General features: G+C 39.2%; 1 protein-coding gene across 1 annotated transcript in view; it reads left to right on the top strand.

Moving 5' to 3' along the window:
• Positions 1-20,088, top strand: part of ZFX (zinc finger protein, X-linked) — a 77,248-nt gene that overhangs the window by 4,561 nt on the left and 52,599 nt on the right. Inside the window, exons 2-3 of the mRNA XM_011988000.1 lie at positions 1,114-1,223; positions 2,121-2,231. The gene's annotated coding sequence lies outside the window, so the exon portion shown is untranslated. The remainder of the gene's footprint in view (positions 1-1,113; positions 1,224-2,120; positions 2,232-20,088) is intronic.

Below are 20,088 nucleotides of genomic sequence, written 5' to 3'. Positions count from 1 at the left end.
CCGGGACTATTTCACCCTCAGCGCCCCCGGCCCTGCGCCTTTACCCCGCGCCTGTAGCCACCCGAGGGCAGTCGGGGCAGGTGGCAGTCCGGACACCTGAGCTTACAGGGCATACGGGACCCCAGGAAATGTTATTTTTGCTTAAGTCAAATCTATGTGGGTGCTAAGGTGTTTTCGATGCGGTTGTTTTCCCAACAATCTTTACCGCCCCGAGTATCTGAATAAAGAAAAATAAAGATTGATGGGAAAGTTTTTGCCATTCTTTTGTCCTATAGGAAAAAAAATTACACAACACGAAAGCGGAGGAATGAAATTTTGAATCATTCGTACTCATTTATGTGGAAACAACTTTCTTGAAACACGATTTAAGCAATTAGTGATCTGTTAGTGGTATTTTTTGATTGAGGAATAAGAAGGGCAGACGTTTTCTATTTTCGTATTGGTGGACAACTTAGTGTGGTGCATACTGTGCATTTGTCTGTCATGTTATTTCGATTTTTCATTTGTGAAGTTTTAAGGCGGAGTTTCATTCCCTAACGTACTTTTTTTATTGCACATTGTACAACTTTCTTGATAAACGGGGAGCCTACTGTTAGCGATGCACCGTGCTAGATGCTAAGAAACATTAAAAAGGTTCTTGTAATGCAGACGGTGGCTGCAAGAAGTCTTATGTTTAGAGGTAGGTGGGGCAAGGTGAAATGCAGTAAAGTGAGAGGTACAACTAATTACTGGGATTTCCGAGGGAAGCAAGATTCCCATTGGAGGATCAGGGAGGGACGGGTTCCTGAAGTATTAATAGGTGGCATTTTGAGAAGGTTACCGAGGGATGGGTAGGACTTTGTTAGGTAGAGGTGGAGGTGGAGAAAGGACGTTTCAAGGGTGAAGCTTCTTCAGTAAACAGTAAGTATTTACAGTTTGGCAAAAGTGGATGGTATTGGTAGGGGAGTGGTGGGAATTCAGGCTAGAAAAGTTAGATTGCAGAAGAGCTTGCTTGCCAGGTGAAGGGTCTTATACTCAATGGGGGAGGCAGCAGGGGTGCCCTCAACTAGAAGAGTGATGGCACACCTGAGCTGCACCTGGTTATTTACTTATTTATTTTTTATTTTGAGACAGGTTCTTGCTATATTGCCCCAGGCTGGTCTCGAACTCCTGGGCTCAAGCCGTTCTCCCGACTCCCACTGCCCGCCTCCCACTGCTGTCTGTTCCCTGAGCTGTGCTTTACGGTACTTAGTAGTTCCATTGGACTAGAGAAAGTTTCAGAGTTGAAAAATAATGAGAGTAGTAAGTTGATCAATGTTTTTTTTTTTTTTTATCAGAACGATTACAAGAATGTTCAGAAGTTAAGCAAATTTTGCTACTTTTGGAACGATGCGTCTCTGTTAAGACAGCTGCTCCTTTTTTCTGTCGTGATTTCTCATCCGAAATAATCTTTTGCTCAGAGTTGTCAGAATTTCTGTGGTACACAAATAGGGAGGAGTTTCTAACATTTGATTTACCATAGTTGGAAAGTACAGGACTAGTGCTGTGGATTATTTGACGAAAATGAGAAATGAGTATTCCCGTGGTAATTTTTTTTTTTTTTTTTTTTTTTTGAGACCGAGTCTCGCTCAGGCTGGAGTGCAGTGGTGTGATCTTGGCTCATTGCAACCTCTGCCTCCCGGGTTCAAGTGATTCTCCTGCCTCAGCCTCCCGAGTAGCTGGGACTACAGGATCCTGCCACGAGGCGGGGTTTCATGTTGGCCAGGCTGGTCTCGAACTCCTGACCTCAAGTTATCTGCCTGCCTTGAACTCCCAAAGTGCTGGGATTACAGGCATGAACCACCGTGCCCTGCCTGTTTCCTAGAATTTTATGATGTAAACCTTTAGGTGGCATAGATACCCATTTTCAGTTTTTCCGTTTTTCTAGACTGTAACAGGTCATGAGCAGCAGTGCTCCATGAAAGGGCTGGAGGGAATGCGAGTCTCATGTTTATTATAAAGGGCTGTGGTTTAGAAAAGTTCGAGAAACAGTGCATTGCATGAGGCTGACTAGAAGTAAGTTGCGAAGGCGGGCTGTGGTTGTTGAGGTGTTAAGGGTAAACATAAACTTAGAAGAACCAGGTGCTTTTATATTTTGACAGCTGGGAAAGACATAGAAGAACTATTAAGAAGATAGAATTGTTTTGCTGCCCAGTACAGCAACAGTGGATGTTCAAGATTAAGATTAGAGTCAAGTTGTGTGATTAAGACAGGTAAGTGTGTAGTTTAGTTTCAATTAGAAATGGTTAAATGTAAAATTATTTCTGCCTGAAAGGGTAGACCTTGAAACTTTGGGAAACTTTGGAAAATTGACTGGTGGAACACCTTCGAATCCAACCACCCTGGATAAATAAGGTGTTAGTTTTTAATTTCTGTGTATTTTTCAGATAGATGCAGATTTCTTTTTTTTAAGAAAACATGCTCAAGAATGTGTTACAATGTTTTTTTCCACATTGCTTTTTGTAAATGCTTACTCTCATTGCAAATGCTTCCTCTCACTTAACCCATCTAGACTGATACTGTCACTGATAATCTTCTTTGTATTATTTATTCTTGTGTACACTGGCAATTCCAAACTTTTTTTCACTCTTGAAACTACTCAACTGGTCCTTGAAATCTCTCACCTTCAGCAAAGATTACCCAATCTTTTACTTCACTGAGAAGGGTAGATGGCCATCTGATAAAGAGCCAAGTCTCCCTCCCTTCCGCTTCGTGCCTTTCCTCTGTCTTCACCTAGGCCTTCCTCCTTTTGCCGCAGGGGGGATTGCAGGAGGGATTGCTCTCTCACAGGCCCCACTGCTGCTCTGCGCGTGCTCTTCACCGTGGCTGCCTCCTTAGGGACGGAGCTCTGTCCGTGATGCCGTCTCTTGCATCATTATCCTCTCTTTACAAATATTCCTAGGTTTGCTCATCTTACAAAAACCTCACCTATCTTCACTTTCTTTTCATCCCACTTATTCTTAAACCCAGTATTTCCCGAATTGGGAAACTTGCACAGCATGTTAACAGGTGTATTATATAAAAGTGCTCTGTGTTTCAGAAACTCTGTGCCTTCTCTGTCTTCTATGGTGGGATTCCTCTTAATTTAGCATTTAATGTATTTGAACTGTGTGTTTATGTTTTTCTCTTCTACACTGTGAATATAGAGACAAGTTCTCATTTATCTTTGTCTCCAAGCAGTACCTGGCATATGGACCATTATCTCTAAAAGCAATCATTTCAGTTATTGGGTGCAGAGAATTTTATGTAGTTGAATAGTTTTCAGCTGTTCAAAATCAGGTATCTAGTCAGTGTGTTTTTTGACTAAGGGATATACATATTAAGGCACACTTATTAGGGCACCAGGTCAAGGAGTAACTCCCTCCCGCCACCCCTTATCTGATTGGAATATGGCCAGCCTATTCTTATTCCTGCCAAATTATTTTTCCAGACAACATTTTATAAAACCCAGGTATCTTGTAATTGTATTTTACTCAAAGGAAGTATACTCTAAGGAAATTGTGTGGCCTTGAGTACACAGCCATTAGGCATTTAAAAAATATATTTAAAAAGTGTTATGGAATATTTTAAAGTTACTGAAAATCAGAATCACCCAGATTTAAGAGCTCTTAATGTTTTGCTACATATTTGATTCATATCTTTTTGTTGTTTAAAGAAATAAAATCTCACAGATTGAAAGGGTCCCTCCCCATCCTCTTTCTGTCTTCTTTTCACCAGAAGTAATCAGTTGTACCAATATGTATGTACCAAAACAATATCAGGTATCGCTTGTGTGTTCGACTTTACATAAACAGTATCATAACCATACCTTATATATTATTTTCACTTAACAGTGTGTTTTTGAGATTTATCCATGCAATGTGTTTATCTAGTCCAGCAGTTTTCAAAGTGTGCTCCAGGGATTCCTGGGGATCCCTAAGATTGTTTCAGGGGGTCCATGAAGTCAAAACTATTTTCGTAATACTTTTTATTTGCCCTTTTCACCCACATTTTCGTGTATACTATAGGAATACTATACAGAGGCTGCATGACATATGGTATCATAATGGATGGAATGCAGAAACACTTATGGGAATCCAGCCGGCTTCTATTAAGCCAGACATGAAAGAGATTTGCAAAAATGTAAAACAGTGCCACTTGTTTTATTATTATTTTTTGTTTAGAAAAATAGTTATTTTAAAGTAAATATGCAGCCATAAAAAAGAACGAGATCATGTCTTTTGCTGAAACATAGATGGAGCTGGAGGCTATTATCCTTAGCAAACTAACAGGAACAGAAAACCAAATACTGAATATTCTCACTTGGACAAGTGGGAGCTAACTGATGAAGATAAAGAAGGAAACAACAGACACTGGGGGTCTACTAGAGGGTGAAGGGAGGGAGGAGGGAGAGGATCAGAAGAGATAACTATTGGGTAGTGGGCTTAAATACCTGGGTGGTGAAATAATCTGTACCACAAACCCCCGTGACACGAGTTTACCTGCGCAACAAACCTGCACATGTACCCCTCAACCTAAAATAAAAGTTAAAAAATATCTCAACAAAAGGGATAAAAAGAATAAAAAAAAGTATTTTTATGGGTTAATAAGTGCTTTTAAAGGTCTCAGTTTTAATTTCTAGTATGATGAACATCTATAGATACGACCCACATGGCCGGGCGCGGTGGCTCAAGCCTGTAATCCCAGCACTTTGGGAGGCCGAGACGGGCGGATCACGAGGTCAGGAGATCGAGACCATCTTGGCTAACCCGGTGAAAACTAGCCGGGCGAGGTGGCGGGCGCCTGTAGTTCCAGCTACTGGGGAGGCTGAGGCAGGAGAATGGCGTGAACCCGGGAGGCGGAGCTTGCAGTGAGCTGAGATCCGGCCACTGCACTCCAGCCTGGGCGGCAGAGCGAGACTCTGTCTCAACAAAAAAAAAAAAAAAAAAAAAGATACGACCCACATAAAAACTCTTTGTGGTCCTTAATTTTTGTTTTTTGTTTTGTTTTTTAAATTTTATTGTGCTCCTTAATTTTTAAGAATGCAAAGGAGTCTTGAGACCACGAAGTTTGAAAACTGCTGGTCTGGTTCGTTCATTTTATTTGTATTTCAGTGTATAAATATACTGTGGTTTATTTATCTATTTTTGGAGGGACCGATAGGCTCTTTGCAGTTTTTGAATTTCAAACACTACTGCTATGAACATCCTTATACATGGTTTGTCTTTCTTGGGATTATATACATATAGTAGAAGTAGAATTGCTTCATTTAGGAAGTCTGTGCATTGTCAACTTTACTGGGAATTGCCAAAGTGGCAGATTGTCTTCTATTTGACACTCCCGCCAGCTGTGTTTGATCCCGTTTCTCCAAATCACTGCCAAAGGATTAGATTTTGCAATTTTTCCCCAATCTGTTGGGTATAAATGGCATCTCCTTGCTATTTGCATTTTGCATTTCTAAGATTACTAGTGAGGTTGACCTTTTTTTCCTCCATATATTTATTGGCCATCAGAGTATTCTATGAATTGCTTGTGCATATATACCTTTGGTCCATTTTTCTGTTGGATTGTTGCCTCCTCCTTATTGGTATATGGGTTTTATTTATTTATTTTTATTTTTTTGAGATGGAGTCTTGCTCTGTTGTCCAGGCTGGAGTGCAGTGGCACATGGTCTGGGCTCACTGTAGCCTCTGCCTCCCAGGTTCAAGCAATTGTCTTGCCTCAGCCTCCTGAGTAGCTGGAATAACAGACACCTGCCACCACGCCCAGTTAATTTTTGTGTTTTCAGTAGAGACAGGGTTTCACCATGTTGGCCAGGCTTGTCTTGAACTCCTGACCTCAAGTGATCGGCCCTCCTTGGCCTCCAAAAGTGCTGGGATTACAGGTGTGAGCCACTGTGGCTGGCTGGTTTATGGGTTTTATATTCTGGATACTAATTTGTGATTATATACACTGAAAATACCTTTTTCTGGTCTGTGGCTTGGCTTTTAACTCTGTGGAAAATTTTTTATGTAGGACTTCTTAATATGATGGTAGCCAGTTCTCAGTTTTTTTCATTTATGGCTTGTGTTTTCTTATGTCTTCAATAAGTTCTTCCTTTACCCCAAGGTTGTAGTGATACTGTGCTTTTTCATATTAAGTCATTAATTCACCGGAGTTTTTTCTGTACTGTGTGACATAGGAATCATGTCTTTTTCATGTGGATTTATCAAATAGTTCAGCATTTCTCCCCACTGATTTGTAATGCAACTCCTGAGGTATATCATATTCCCGCATATGTATCTGTTTTTAGTTTCTCTCTTTTAGTTTCATTGACCTGTTTGCCTATCTCAATATCTATATTATCCTGATTTAATAATAATGACTTTATAATTAAAACTTAATATATATTCTTTTCCTTCAGGATTATTTTAGCTGTTTTCCTCCCTTTGCTTATTTTGGGGTTAGTTTGTCAATTTCTGTGAAAACTGTTGGATTTTTATATTTGCCTCAAATTTATAGAATAAATACATAGATTCATGTAGATAAATGCTAATAGAGCTGGGATTTGAATTCTGGGTATGTGCTACTACTTTTCATAAAGCTCTCGCACAACTTTTATTATATATTTTTGTTAGATACTGTGTAATTTTGTTGTCATTGTGAATAGGATTTTCTTTTAGTTATAATTTCTATTATTGCTGATGTATAAGGATCACTGTTGACTTACATGTATTAATCAAGTAACCTTGCTGAACTCGCATCATATTACATAGATTCTGAGGTACACTTTTCCCCTCTACATCTTCACATATCTGAAATCAAAATAGATCTTTGATGGTGTTCTATAATCACTGTTATCTAGGCAGCAGTCATGATGTAGTTATCATTGCCTGCACATGCACAAACTTGGTCAGGGCTCTTCATTTTGTCATCGCTTTAAATGAGTATGTGCATTGTTGTATTGTTATTTCATGCCAAACAATAAAACTGGAGGTGGAAGAAATTGCGAAGTGTGTGTCTGCCTTGAAAGAAAATCCCATAAATAATAATGGATCATTTTAAGAAGTGCTGCATCACCAACACTCTTATTGGCAGAGCACAATATTGTTAGCAACAGTTGAACAGTTTTAAGTGGAAAAGCAATCCATAGTAGGACCTTGAATGTGAAGTTGTAGGAATACCTTAACAGTTTATTTCGCTGCTTTTTGTTTTTGGAGATGGAGTCTTGCTCTGTCGCCCAAGGTGGGGTGCAGTGGCACGATCTCGGTTCACTGCAACTTCCACCTCCCAGGTTCAAGCAATTCTCCTGCTTCAGCGTCCCAAGTAGCTGGGACTACAGGCGCACGCCGCCATGCCCAGCTAATTTTTTATATTTTACTCGAGACAGGGTTTTACCGTGTTGCCCAGGCTGTTCTTGAACTCCTGAACTCAGGCAATCCGCCCGCCTCAGCCTCCCAAAGTGCTAGGATTACAGGCATGAGCCACTGTGCCTGGCCAATTTCTTTTGCTTCTTATGCACAAGATGTGATGAAAGTCTGTCTAAATAAGTCTGAATTGTCTTGATAAATCTAGAGTGAAAATCCTAGATAATAAGAAAATACTGTATCAGTTTAATTGGCAATTTTTTTTCTTAGTCGTGTGTAAAATAAGGGTACAGCTTACAATCAGTATCTTCAGAGTCAGAGAAATGTAGTCGTAATAACAGTTCATGGGCCGGGTGTGGTGGTTCACGCCTGTAATCCCAGCACTTTGGGAGGCCAAGACAGGCAGACTTCGTCTCAAAACAAAACAGACAAACAGAAACACAGTTCATAATTCTTTTGTATTTTCTAAGTAGTTTTCATGTCTGTGAATAATATAGTTTTTTTTCTTCTTTTCCATTCCTTCTTGCCTCCTATTTCTTGTTCTGGTTTTACTGCATTGACTAATTCCTCTATTGAAGTGTTCAGTAGAAGCATTGATAATGGGCATCCTTCCCTAGTTTAATGGAGTGCTTCTAATGTTTTGTCATTAAATATGATATTGTAGTGGGCTTTTTTGAGAGGGGGTGCTGATGATATTTTTATTTATTTATTTATTTTGAACTAGAGTCTTGTTCTGTCGCCCAGGCTGGAGTGCAATGGTGTGATCTCCGCTCACTGCAACCTCTGCCTACGAGGTTCAAGCCATTTTCCTGCCTCAGCCTCCCAGGTAGCTGGAACTACAGGCATGTGCCACCGTGCCCAGCTAATTTCTTTTTTTTTTTTTGTATTTTTAGTGGAGATGGGGTTTCACTATCCTGGCCAGGCTGGATGATATTTTTTAGTTGCAGTTCTCTTTTATTTATCATTTTATAGTTTCTTCCATGAGCAGGATTTTAATTTTGCTAATGCTTTTGCTACATCTATTGGTGTGATGAAGTTCATTACTCTTCTGTTTTATTTTTAGTTTTTTTATTTTTCATTTTGAGATGGGGTCTTGCTCTGTTGCCCAGGTGGGAGTGCATGGCTCACTGCAGTCTTGACCTTCTGGGCTCAAGCCATCCTCCCACCTCAGCCTCCCAAGTAGCTGGGACCATAGGCATGTGCCACCATGCTGGGCTGATTTTTTAAATTTTTTTGTAGAGACGGTCTTGCCACGTTGCACAGGCTAGTCTTGAACTCCTGGTCTCAAGCAATTGTCCTGTCTGGGCCTCCGAAAGAGCTGGGATTATAGGCGTGAGCTACAGTGTGGGTCCTACATTTTCTATTTTAAACTGTTTTTGGATTCCTGGATATTTGCATATCTTTGTTATTGCCATGTACTTTTCCTTTTTTATGTAATCTTGTTTGGATAACAAAGTTATATTAACCTCATAAGATAAATTGGGGAGTATTTCTTTCTTTCTTTCTTTTTTTTTTTAAACAGTTGCTGTTTAATAGAGACAATCTGTTTTCTTTTCTTTTTTTGGAGACAGAATCTCTCTCTGTTGCCCAGGCTGGAGTGCAGTGGCATGATCTCGGCTTACTGCAATCTCTACCTCCCTGGTTCAAGTGATTCTCCTGCCTCAGCCTCCTGAGTAGCTGGGATTACAGGTGCCCGCCACCATGCCCGGCTAATTTTTGCAGTTTTTAGTAGAGGCGGGTTTCACCATGTTGGCCAGGCTGGTCTCGAACTCCTGACCTCAGGTGATGGGCCTACCTTGACCTCCCTAAGTGCTGGGATTACAGACGTGAGCCACCTTGTCCGAGCAAGACGATCTGTTTCTTAAAAGTAAGAACCCATCTGTGAAATTATCTGTGCTTGGTGTCTTCTGAGTGTAAATTTGTGGTTTCTGATAATTGTTTCTTTCATGATGATAAGTCTTTTTTTAGCTGTTCTTGAGGTTTTTTTGGTCATTTATACAAAGTGAACAATTTTATAGAAAAATATTAAATTTCAGATGCATTATTATAAAATACAGATTTCCCTGATGACTTTTGAAAACCTAATTTTGTTAGTTTGTTCCTTTTTTTCTGATCAGTATTGCCAGTAGCTGCCTTTATTATTAGACTTTTAACATAGTTATTTTTATTGATCCTTTCTATTTCTACTCCTGTGGTTAATATTTTCCTTCTGATTTATTTGCATTCATTCTGACATTTAAAAATTTAGAGGCTTAGCTCATTCATATTTAATCTATTTTTATAATGTATACACTAAAAACTATGAAATTTTCTCTAGACTATAATTGGATGCTATTTAAAAAAATTGAAATTTTTTTTTTTTTTTTTTTTGAGAGTGGGTCTCGCTCTGTCGCCCAGGGTGGGGTACGGTGGTGTGCTCTCGGCTCACTGTAACCTCCGCCTCCCAAATTCAAGTGATTCTCTTGCCTCAGCCTCCTGAGTAGCTGGGATTACAGACGTGCACCAGCATACCCGGCTAATTTTTGTATTTTTAGTAGAGACAGGGTTTCACCGTGTTAGCCAGGCTGGTTTCAAACTCCTGACCTCAGGTTATCCACCCGCCTCGGCCTCACAAAGTGCTGGGATTACAGGTGTGAGCCACTGAGCCCAGCCAAAATGTACATATTTATGGGGTAGAGTCATTATGTACATGTATACAATGTAATGGTCAAATCAGGGTAATTAGCATATCTGTCACTTCAGCATTTATCATTTCTCTGTGTTGGGAACATTCAGCATCCTTTCTTCTAGATATTTGAAAATACACAATGAATTACTTTTAACTATAATCACCCTACAGTGCTATAGAACACTAGAACTTATTCCCCCTATTTAGCTATAATGTATCTGTTAACCAGCCTCTCCCTATCTCTGGATACTATGATTTTTGACATGAATTGGTTTTTATTATTTAGTTCTAAATATATCGTGATCTCCATAATTTTCCTGTTGCCCATTAAAATTATTTAGAACTTTGTATTTATAGGATTTTCTTTTTGTATTACTGTTATCTCTGTGATTTGTTTCTAATTTTATTGTATTATACTTGGGGAACACTGAGATGCAAAAATCAACTCTGTTTCTCTATACCAGCAGCAAACAATTTGAAAATCAAATTTGAAAACTAATATAATTTATAGTAAGGTCAAAGAACATCTGATACCTTGAAATAAATCCAACAAAGTGTACCAAGGCCTTCAATAAAAACCTTACTAAAATAAATGAAAGAAGACCTAAATTAATGGAAAGAGATAACCATGTTCATTGGATTGGAAGTGTCAGTATTGTAAAGATGTCAGTTCTCTCTAAATTGATATATACAGAAGTTCAGTGCAATCGCAGTAAATATCTCAATAGGGCTGTTGCTGCTGCTGCTGCTGTTTTTTTTTCATTTGGATAGGCTGGTTCTCAAATTTATATGGAAAGGCACAGGGCCAAGAATGGCAAAGGCAATCTTGAGAAAAAGTTGGAAGACTTACACTAACATATATCAACACTGATTATAAAGCTACAGTGATTAAATTAGTGGGCGCAAAGCCAGATTGACCAATGGCACAGGATAGAGTCCAAAAGTTGACCTACACATACAAGGTCAGTTGATTTAAAGATAGATGTATTGGGATTTTGATTGAATGTAGAGGTTAATTAAGGGAGAATTGATACTACTAATCCAACATATTCTTTTGTTTTTTCTTTGAAGACAGTCTCCCTCTGTCGCCCAGGCTGGAATGTAGTGCAGTGGTGCAAATTCGGCTCACTGCAACCTCTGCCTTCTGTGTTCAAGTGATTTTTCTGCCTCAGCCTCCTGAGGCTTTTGTATTTTTAATGGAGATGGAGTTTCACCATGTTGGCCAACCTGGTCTCAAACTCCTGACCTCAAGTGATCTACCTGTCTCAGCCTCCCAAAGTGCTGGGATTACAGGTGTGAGCCATTGCACCTGGCCCTAATGTAACATATTCAAAAGCAAGATTGCTTTCTCTATTTATTTGTCTTAAAAGAAAAGAAAAAAAAAGAAATCCCTAGCTGGGCGTGGTGGCGCATGCCTGTAGTTCTAGCTACTCGGAAGGCTGAGGCAGGAGAATCGCTTGAACCCGGGAGGTGGAGGTTGCGGTGAGCTCAGATCGCACCATTGCACTCCAGCCTGGGCAACAAGAGTGAAACTCTGTCTAAAAAAAAAAAAAAAAAATTCCCACACAGTAGAGTTTTTAATTACTCTTATCAGTGGGATTTTTTCATTCTTAAGTGTTTACATAAGAAAGCTTTTGTCTTCAAATATATTAATTTTGTACCAGCACACCTTATGAATTTACACTGATAATAGTTTTTCAGTTGATTCTCTTGGATTTCCTAGATACAGCATATGCAAATAAGTTTAATTTCCTTCAAATAATAATTATGTCTTGTCTTGTATTTCATCATCTTATCTAATTGCGCTGGCTGGCATTTCTCACACAATCCTATAATAATAGTATTAATGGCCATTCTTGTCTTAATTTTGACTTTAGAGGGAATACTTCTAATGTTTTACCTTAGGTTTAATAGATGTCTTTGTTATAAAGTGATGACTGACATCATTCTCATATCCCAAAACACACATTCTGACATGAACTGGTTTAAGATTGCATATACTTGAGTATTTTTTAAACAGCTTTATTGAGATAAAGCTATTATTAAATCTACCCTTTAAAATGTACATTTCAGTGGTTTTTTAGTAGATGCAGAGTTCTGTAACTATTACCATTAATTAGAACATTTTCGTCACCCCAAAAAGAAACCCTATACCTATTGGTAATCACTCTCCTCTCCCCGCTGCCTTCATCCCCTAGCAACCATTAATCTACCTTCTGTCTGCATGGATTTGCTTGTTCTTGACGTTTCATATAAATGGAATCGTATAACGTGGTCTTTCGTGTCTGGCTCCTTTCACTTAGCATATTGTTTTCGAGGTCATCCATGTTTTAGCATGTATCCTGTTAATTTGATCTTTTAACTGTTAAATAACTATCCCAATTTGACTCAGAAGTTTGCTTTAAATCAAAAGTAGATGTTCAGTTTCAACTTTTCAGCATGTATTGAGAATATCAGGCGGTTTATTTTTTGACCTATTAATTTGGGCCATTATTTGGCTCCATCCGTGAATTTTAGAGTACCCATAGTGTGCCAAGGTCTGTGTGCGTGTGTGTGTGTGTGCGCGCGCATGCATACATGTACATAGATTTGTTTTTTTTTTTTTAATTTACGTTATGGATCACATTTGCAGATACTTGACTTGGGATTCATAATTAACCAAGTTTGTAGTTTGGTTAAGTTATTTTTGTTAGGGTTTTTTTTTTTTTTTTTTTTTTTTGAGACAGAGTCTCACTCTGTCGTCCAGGCTGGAGTGCAGTGGCACGATCTCGGCTCACTGCAACCTCTGCCTCCCGGGTTCAAGTGATTCTCCTGCATCAGCCTCCTGAGTAGCTGGGACTACAGGCACCCGCCACTAAGCCGGGCTAATTTTTGTATTTTTAGTAGAGGTGGGGTTTCACCATATTAGTCATGTTGCTCTTGAACTCCTGACCTCAGGTCATCCTCCTGCCTTGGCCTCCCAGAGTGCTGGAATTACAGGTGTGAGCCACCGTGCCCAGCCTAGATTTTGTTTTAAATGGTAAATTAATTTTGTAAGAGGAGTTGAGAAAGCTTTCTTCCTCAATTCAGATAGTTTTCTCAAAAGGCGGGGTATGGGGCTCATGCCTGTAATCCTAGCACTTTAGGAGGCTGAGGTGGGAGGATCACTTGAGCTCAGGAGTTCGAGACCAGCCTGGGCAACATAGAGAGACTGCTTCTCTATTTAAAAAAAAAAAAAAAGCTTTGGGGAAAGACTGGAGCTTTGTGAAAGGGGTAACATTAGACAACTTTTCTCTTTTCGTTTGTAAAAGATACGGGGGTCTCACCCTGTTGCCCTGACTGGAGTGGAGTGGGACAATCATAGCTCACTCTAGTGTTGAACTCTTGGGCTCAGGTGATCCTCCCACCTCAGCGTCCTGAGTAGCTAGGACTACAGACATGTGCCACCATGGCTAGCTAATTTTTTTTTTTTTTGAGACTGAGTCTCACTCTGTTACCCAGGCCAGAGTGCAGTGGTGTGATCTCGGCTCTCTGCAACCTCTGCCTCCTGGGTTCAAGTGATTCTCGTGCCTCAGCCTCCCTAGTAGCTGGGACTACAGGCGCGAGCAACCACGCCCAGCTAATTTTTGTATTTTTAATAGAGATGGGGTTTCACCATGTTGGCCAGGCTGGTCTCGAACTTCTGACCTCAGGTGATCCACCCACCTCGGCCTCCCAAAGTGCTGAGATTACAGGCATTAGTCACCACGCCCAGCTGCCTAGCTAATTTTTAAAATTATTTTGTCAAGATGGAGTCTAGCTATTTTGTCCAGGTTGGTCTTGAACTCCTGGCTACAAGTGATCTGCCTTGGCTTCCCAAAGCACTGGGATTACAGGTGTGAGCCACTGTGCTCAGGCCCCTCCCCCCTTTTAAAAAAATATTCATGATTGGATTTTCTTTTATTGAGTTAATGCTGGTAATTTACATTTTCCCTCAATGTGCTAGTGTAGAATTCTAGACCATTTTCATACAAGTCGTTTTCTTTTTTTCTGTATCTGTGTTTTTTTTCTTATCTCAAATTATATATGTTTGTGCTTTCTCCCAGTTTCTTCCCCTCTTTTAGATTATTATCTTGTTTTTATTGTCTTCCCAACTCCCTGGAAAAAGCCTAGTTTGGAGATATTTTTGGGGTAAAAATTAGCTGGCTCCCTAGCTTTGCTCCAGAGAATGGTCATGAAATTAATGGTTGCTGATACTCAACCTGGAGCATGCCTATTGTTGGTCTTGTGAGAAGCAGGTGTATTTCAAACCTGCCCCCGCATTGCCCAGCTTGTTCTTTTCTTTTATTATTTTTTTAATGATTAAAGGATTAAATTCCATGTGCAAAACACATTGCTAATTGCATTGGCAAAAGATCAATGTAAAAATACCCCACAATTCTGGAACTGTCCATTTAAAATATTTGTTCTAGTTGTTGAAAGGCCTAGTATTATATTCTTGCCGGTGTTTAAGGTGTACAGAGAATACTGTAAGTGTTAACCTGGGCAACAAGAGTGAAACTCCGTCTCAAAAAGAAAAAGAAAATTTAGAACGTTTTAAAAACTGTAAACCTGCAAGGCATGATTTTTATAACAATTTACCAGAAAATGAAGGAAAGCACTTAATTAGCTTGAATAAAGTAACATGAAAGCGAGAATGCACTAATTTAAAAAAACCCCAAATCCTAATATGGTATCAGAAAGGTTTTCTTTTCTTTCTTTCATTTTTTTGAGACGGAGTCTCGCTCTGTCACCAGGCTGGAGTGCAGTGGCACGATCTTGGCTCACTGCAACCTTTGCCTCCTGAGTTCAAGCAATTCCCCTGCCTCAGCCTCCTGAGTAGTGGGACTACAGGCGTGCACCACCATGCCTGGCTAAGTTTTTGTATTTTAGTAGAGACAGGGTTTCACCATGTTGGCCAGGATGTTCTCGATCTCCTGACCTTGTGATCCGCCCGCCTCAGCCTCCCAAAATGCTGGGATTATAGGCGTGAGCCACCGCACCCGGCCAGAAAGATTTTCTAATACAAGGAGACATTGCTCATTGAGAAGGGGTTTGGTAAGAAAAGAACTTACTAAGTTAACAACTATGTTAATGACTAGTTCAGAGATAAATTAAATGCCCAATTTCGGGAAAAGTAGCAGGTGCAAGAAAAAGGAAATGGGTAAGAAAACAGTTTCTGATACTTAAACTTTTCTTCATCATGTGCTGCATTTGACAGAAATTAATCTTTTAAAAATTTTACCTAGGATGGTTTTATTTCATTTATTCCATGTATAGCGTAGTCTAAATCTCCACTTGATACTGTGTCAAAATACTGTCTTCATCCTTCGATTACATTAAGTGTTTCTCACACTGCTCGAACTAAATCTGCACCTAAAGGTAGAATACTTCAGTAGAGGAAATGTGAATACAATTTCTTTTCAGAATTTCAACAAAAACTAGTAAGCTAGTAAGCTACTTTAAAGTTTTTCACTATGAAATAAACGAGTGATCCAAAGAGTTGTTTTACTCATTCCATCATGATATATGGTAGAATGTTGTGTAATGAACATGGATATTGCTAAATTATTGAATGCATTAAATGGCAATACTTTATTAAGGAGGCTCTACTGCTTTAAATATCTGAAAACTAGTTAGAAAGTGTGTGCATTTCCTCCCATCAAGCTAAGTCTTAAAAACAAAAGCATTTAAAACAGTGTAGTGTTTGTAGCTCATTGGTACAAGTGAGTTCAGAGAGTAGTGTGTCAACTCTTAATCTGAGCAGGAATGGGGCTTTGAGAAAATCAGGCTTTAAGAAGGTTTATCATTTTAGGGCCAAGTTTTAATAGATTGTGAAAGTTTGGACTCTTAAATTTTAAACAAACAAAACCTTGAAATTACTGATTGGCTCAACATGGTTTTATGGAAAAACTAATACAAAAACTGGGCCTTGAATATTTGAGCAAAGCCTACAAAAGTTCCAAATGGGACAGGGCAAGGAAGGATGGGGCTCTGTTTACAATAGTAGATATTTTCTTTTCCACTTCTTGACATGGAGTAGGCAGGACTGTTTGAAAATAAAATATTCTTTTCTTAGAGAATGGAATTTGAATTACAGTTATTAGATTAATACCGATTATATACATTTTCTCTTTCCTTTTAGAGTAGTTGATCTGTTAAGTGTTGATAGAGTTGTAACCTTCCACTACTATTGATTTTTTTTTTATTGCTGTCTCATAGGTTCTTTTGCTTTTTTTATATTTACATATTTCCATGCTGTTTTATTTGGCACATAAAAATTCACAATGACTTCAAATTCAACATAGACTAGAGAACACACACATTTTTTCTTCCCCCCCCCCTTTTTTTTTTTGAGACAGAGTCTCGCTCTGTCGCCCAGGCCGGAGTACAGTGGCGCATCTTGGCTCAATGCAAGCTCTGCCTCACGGGTTCACGCCATTCTCCTGCCTCAGCCTCCCGAGTAGCTGGGACTGCAGGCGCCCGCCACCTCGCCCGGCTAATTTTTTCTATTTTTTTTTTAGTAGAGACAGGGTTTCACCGTGTTAGCCAGGGTGGTCTCGATCTCCTGACCTTGTGATCCGCCCACCTTGGCCTCCCAAAGTGCTGGGATTGCAGGCATGAGCCACTGTGCCTGGCCTATTTTTTCCTTCCTTCTAAAATCACATGAAGAATGTAAAAAGAAATCCAGAGAAACAAGAAAACCTCAGCGGTATGAATCAGAACATGATGAATTTCTGGTTGAATAAAGCAATTGGAAATCAATCAATGGCAAAACCTAAGAGAGCTTAGTGAACGTGTGACCTTATTCAGAAAGTATAAAGCACCAGCCAAGAATTGGCATCCTGCAGTACCACCAACATCAAAAGCAGGGAGGCACTTGGAGGTTGAACAAGCCATGAGTACAGCCAGATAATTGAAGCCATGGAAAACTAAACCATTTACCTATTAGTATAGGTGCCTGTAATGGTTTTCCTGCTGGGATAATGCCCAAAATTCAGCTCTCTGAATTGCTTGTTTGTCCATAGGAAATTCCAAAGTGAGTGCTGTATAGCAAGAAAGATAGGGGCAGTAGTTTAGGTAACTTGCAGCTATCCTGAAGGATATTGACCCTCCAGCACCTGGAAGATGGGATACTCTTCCACCATTAAAGGAGAACCTGGCTGGTTACATGGTTTCTTTCTCGCTTATGGACTCATTCTAGATAGGACTCCTGTGATCTGAATTTAAGTTTATTGTTGGGCAAACAGGAATTCTCACTTGGGCTGAACAAGTTCACCCCAGCAGTCAGAATATAACTCTAGTCTAGACCCTCATCTACAAATAGGAATAGACAACCAGGAAGAGCCATGCTTTTCAGGAAAACCAGCAGTTTGAAAGAGAGGCACCAAATTCAACTAACTGAATAATGAAACACCAGAGGAGACAGTTTATATAGGGTACAGAATAAACTTTAAATCCACAGAGAGATTTGGGAAGATACCATGTCCACCCAAAAAGGAAAAGATTGCTATGGAAAAGAAACTACTGGAATTAACATATGATCTTTTAAAAATTCAGTAGATGGAGTAGAGATCAAATTAGCTAGCTTAGAAGAAAAAATTCAGGGATTCTCTGAGAGTATAGCAGAAAGACAAAGATAAAAAATATGAGAGAAAAGTTAAAGCAATACAGAAGCTAGATTTAGTAGCCTTTAAAAGTCCTGTAATAAAAATGCTAATAAGAACAGATAGAGAAAATGGAGGAAAGTTATAGAAACGAGAAACTTTCCTGAGTTCAAGAAGGGCTCAAGTCTTTTGATTGAAAGGCCCCACATGGTCTGCATGTGTGAAGAGGAGAACTTATTAGAGTGGTGCAGTGAGAATAAAGAGGAATTGATAAATTTAAGAGTTACTGGCTTTGAGATGAATTTAATTTAAAGGCTGATATAGTCAGAGAAGTGAAATATGACTCCAGATTTGAAAATGAGATATCTAGAGAAATGATGGCTAACACTGAACAACATGGGGGAAAATTAGGAAAGAAATGTAGCTTAAGAGAGAAGATGTTAATTAGGTCTTAAATACAGGTTTTCACCAGTTCTAATTTCCCTCTAAGAAAAATTGTTATAGACACATTTGCCTTTGTTTGCCTTTGCTGCAACTTAAGTATTCCTTCTACCATGTATAATAAAATTTGGTTCTCTGAGTGTGACTTAGTGAGAAGAATCAGAGTTGAGTCACAGAATTAACAGGCATTGAGGTTTTGGGAGACCAAAAGCAGAAAAGTGATTTTTACATGCATGTTAGCTGCAAAAAGCAAAGTGAATAAATAAGAATCCTGTTAACTTGCCCAAGAGGGAGATCACAGAAGTGTCTAAGCATCAAAATATAAAACAAATAGATTATATCTGTGATCCCTAATTTAAGATAGATAAAATGCCATTGCTATACCCGTTAACTTTTATTGCTTTATTATATATTTTATTTATAATTCCCTTCTTCTAGGATGATATTGCTTTATTTTAAAGAATGGAAGGAAATTTTTGTGAATTTCCTGGGTTCTCCAAGCCCATTATTTCCCTTAAAACTATACGTTTTTCTTTTCTTTTTTTTTTTTTTACTTTCTGCCCTCACAGTGTGTTCCCAAAAACTATGTTTTTCCACTGTGAATTATTTCAGAAGCATTTTCAGGATCGTGATTCTTGTAACTGGGAAGGGAATGTCTTACTGAATTTGAGGTGTTAGTAGAGTCCCAGAAATACCTTGAGGGTGTTTGATAGTAAGACTTAAATGTTAGTACTTGTTCACCCAAATTCTGAGATTCTTGGTTCTCTGAACCATCCTGCTTATTAGTCTTTAGGTTCCACTGATCTCTGGATTTGGTTTGTACTACAGTGGCATGGATACCGTCAGTTACGTTATCACATACCTTCTTCCACCCTTCCTTTGTCACATCTGAGAACTCCTGAGTAGCTTCTGTTCTGAGAACACAGTTTCATTCTGATTGTCAAAGGGAATTAGTATTGTAACTCCAGAGGGGTTACAAAGTTGAGGTATAGTCATCTCTGTTTAGAATGTTTGAATTTTTGTAATGACAAAACAAGGGAAAATGACCAGGCAAAACAATAGTTTGTTGAATAATTACTGCTCACTTGAGATGAGTAGGCACCCCCATGTAGGCCAGAATATCTGTTAGGAAATGCACATGATATAAAAGGATGGGAAGAAAGCAAATCAGTCTGTTAATGGTAGCTTGGGTTAATATTGTAGAGCTCCTGAGTATTGAGGAACTGCTGAAGTGTTCAGAGCAGCGAAGTGCTATGATCAAAGCAGTGCTTCAGGAGGGTTAATCTGCCTACAGATTGCAGAAATGCCTCAATACTTGGCACTAGCCCTTACGTGTGATAATAGGGTTTCTAGTCATTTGTTGTGGGAGTGGCAGAAAGGAGTAAGGCCAGTCCAGAGGCTATTTTCATCCCCCAGGGATCAGGAAATATGAAGCCAAGTGGGAATGGTAACTAGGAATAAGAAAAAAAAAGGATGGATTCTTGAGAAGTTGAGGAGAATTGACAATATCTGGCAATCTGACTGTGAGCAGGGAAGAAGAAAAAGGCCATAGTGGTCATATCAGAAGGCTGGGTTTTATCCAGATGACAATATTCAACAGTCTGTTGGACATGTTAGGATGATATTAGGAATAATTGTTGTGGAAATAGTAGTTGAAACTATGGGAATAAAGAGAAAGCAGAAGAGAAGAGGGTTGAGCACTGCAGTACGGGGTGAGGGAAGGCATAGCAGCCAGCATTTAAGAAGAAGGGAAGAGAACTAGAAGTCACTTAAAGCAACGGAGGAAGGAGAGCACTTCACAAATTAGGGAGTTGATTGTTAAACTCTAATAGAAATGCCAAAGAGGACGAATGCCAAGAAAAGTTGTTCTGCAGGTTGAGAATTCATAGAGCTGATGGGATTGGGTTTATGTAGGGAAATTTGTGCGGTGAGGGGCTTAAATACCTTAATGTATCTCCTTTATTGCCTTCTTAATTGGCTTGCTTTAATGTCACAGTGTTTCATAATGCTTAGAAGATTTTTTTTTTTTTTT

Source organism: Mandrillus leucophaeus, unplaced genomic scaffold (genome assembly GCF_000951045.1).
Source record: "Mandrillus leucophaeus isolate KB7577 unplaced genomic scaffold, Mleu.le_1.0 Scaffold321, whole genome shotgun sequence".
NCBI lineage: Eukaryota > Metazoa > Chordata > Mammalia > Primates > Cercopithecidae > Mandrillus > Mandrillus leucophaeus.
The sequence above is the reverse complement of the archived record's forward strand: the minus strand, read 5'-3'. Positions and strand labels throughout refer to the sequence as shown.